Source organism: Salvelinus sp. IW2-2015, unplaced genomic scaffold (assembly GCF_002910315.2).
Source record: "Salvelinus sp. IW2-2015 unplaced genomic scaffold, ASM291031v2 Un_scaffold1481, whole genome shotgun sequence".
Classification (NCBI taxonomy): Eukaryota; Metazoa; Chordata; class Actinopteri; order Salmoniformes; family Salmonidae; genus Salvelinus; species Salvelinus sp. IW2-2015.
This window is the reverse complement of record NW_019942937.1, coordinates 217,566-220,206: the sequence shown is the minus strand read 5'-3', so window position 1 is coordinate 220,206 and position 2,641 is coordinate 217,566.

Here is a 2,641-nt window from a genome sequence, read left to right as displayed (position 1 = left end):
CCGTCTCATGCTACCACTAGAGTGAGAGCACCGCCAGCATTCAAAAGTGACCAAAACATCAGCCAGGAAGCATAGGAACTGAGAAGTGGTCTGTGGTCACCACCTGCAGAATCACTCCTTTATTGGGGGTGTCTTGCTAATTGCCTATAATTTCCACCTTTTGTCTATTCCATTTGCACAACAGCATGTGAAATTTATTGTCAATCAGTGTTGCTTCCTAAGTGGGGAGTTTGATTTCACAGAAGTGTGATTGACTTGGAGTTACATTGTGTTGTTTAAGTGTTCCCTTTATTTTTTTGAGCAGTGTATATTTTAGATGAGATATCTGTATGATGTACATTAATGAAAATATATTCACTTTGTCCCATTCTTTAATGTTGTCTGGATATATATTTTAGGTACATTAATACAAATATATTCACTCTGGACATGAGACTTGCATGTCTTGTAAATCATTATCTCTGTATTTGTCTTGGTGTTTAAGTTATCCCAGAAAAATTATAAAGACCAACATGATGAACATGCTATGAAAAAGTTATGTAATCTTACAATTTAAAAATATGAAAATGCATTTTTTTTTTGCATTTGGTCATCCCCAAAATGTGTCCGTTGAACGTGGATAGGTGCCAACAGGGTTACAGGTTTGTTGATATGTTGCTCTGGAGTTCCATAACCCAGCAGACTCACCTGGGGACAGAGGGATGGACACATGTTAGATTTCATAAGTCTTGAAGACTTATTCCAGGGAGGAGAGAGCATGAGATGGAGTGAGTACAGCGAATCCTGTCTAACCCTTGACCCTGGATAATATGCTGGCATCACACAAGCAGACTGCCATAGTGCAGGAGGTTTACGCAGTGAAGGAGGTTTACGCAGTGAAGGAGGTTTACACAGTGCAGGAGGTTTACGCAGTGAAGGAGGTTTACACATTGAAGGAGGTTTACACAGTGAAGGAGGTTTACACAGTGAAGGAGATTTACACAGTGAAGAAGGTTTACACAGTGAAGGAAGTTTACACAGTGAAGGAAGTTTACACAGGGAAGGAGGTTTACACAGTGAAGGAGGTTTACTATTATGAGTGGAGCTTACTTCTCTGTGCTCTGGAGAGATCGCAGGTAGTGGGTCAGAAGGCTCTAGAGGTCCTTGGACCTGTCAGTCTCTGTAGCACCTGGAGAGAGATGGATAGAGGTGTGGGTGTGCTTGAAAGAGACCTCTCACCCCTGACTGTTTAACTGCCTGACTGACTGACCGGCTGACAGGCTGCATCATGTGAGTAATTCCTTGTAGCCACACTCACCTGCACTCACCTTTCCCCCAGTTAGACTGCCCTTATCTTGGTAGATCACACATATGCACGCACACACACACACACACACACACTGTGTGACATGGGTCAGTAAAAGACAGCACAATAAAACAGCAGTCCAAATATGGTCATGAGATGATGCAGCGTTTAATAAACCTTATAAGGCTTCATACAGGGGTTCCCAAACTTTTCCTGCACAGTGCACACAACCTCAAATTGACACTAGGAAATACAGGGGACACCATGTATGTGTTCATATTCACTCAACATATTTACTACTCAACATACTGTATTCACTCCACATACTGTGCACTTAACATATTTACTCAACATAATTTCACTCAACATATTTAACTACTCACAAGTATCATAAACATTACTGTCACTCACATATAGTTTACTCAAACATATTCACTCACGTATTACTCAGACATACTGTATTCACTCAAATATATTACTCAACATACCTTTATTCACCATCGAGACATTACTGTTGTCACTCTAAATCGATACTTGTGTATTCAACTCAGTTTAACTATAACTAAGTAAATATGGTTAGACTCCAACATACTGTATTCACTCAAACATAGCTGTTTTCACTCAACATTAGTTTACACTGCTAGGAATATGAAACCAACTTATAACTGTAATTCAGTCTTCACACCACTGTTTTTATTTCCTAGTGTCAATTGAGGTTGGGTGCACTGTGCAGGAAAGTTTGGAACCCCTGTAGAAACACTTATAGTTATTAAAAACGCTTGTTTTTCATGCCTCAACTACTTTATGCATTCATCAACATCATTCACTCAAGACCATATATTTTATGGCTCAACTTACGATCTGTTTTACATTGTATTCACTCAATATATTTACTCAAACCATACTGTGTTGACTCTGTCTACTCTTCTAACGACTCACTATTAGCGTTCACACACAGCATACTGTATTCCACTCAATATATTACTCCAAACATATTTACTCAACATTGATGTTGTGTTGAGCGTCAATTATTTACCAACCATACTGTATTCAACTCAAATGTTTACTCAACATGTTTACTCCTGCCAGCTGTCTCAAATGAGTGCGTGAGTCATAATTGTAGTGATCATACACAAGTAAGGGCAAGTCAGTAAAACCTGTTCTGAATAGGGGAGTAAAAAAGGCGTTGATAGTTGTGCACAGTCTGAAGAAGTGTTGGCTACAATGAATTACTGTCACAAATCTTCATGTAGATACTTCACTCTCTGTCGAAAGGGAGAGAAAATCTTGTTCTGACACTTTGGTGTTTCAGTTCTCAATCAGAGCCAGTGAGTGAGTAATTTATCATCAGGTGCG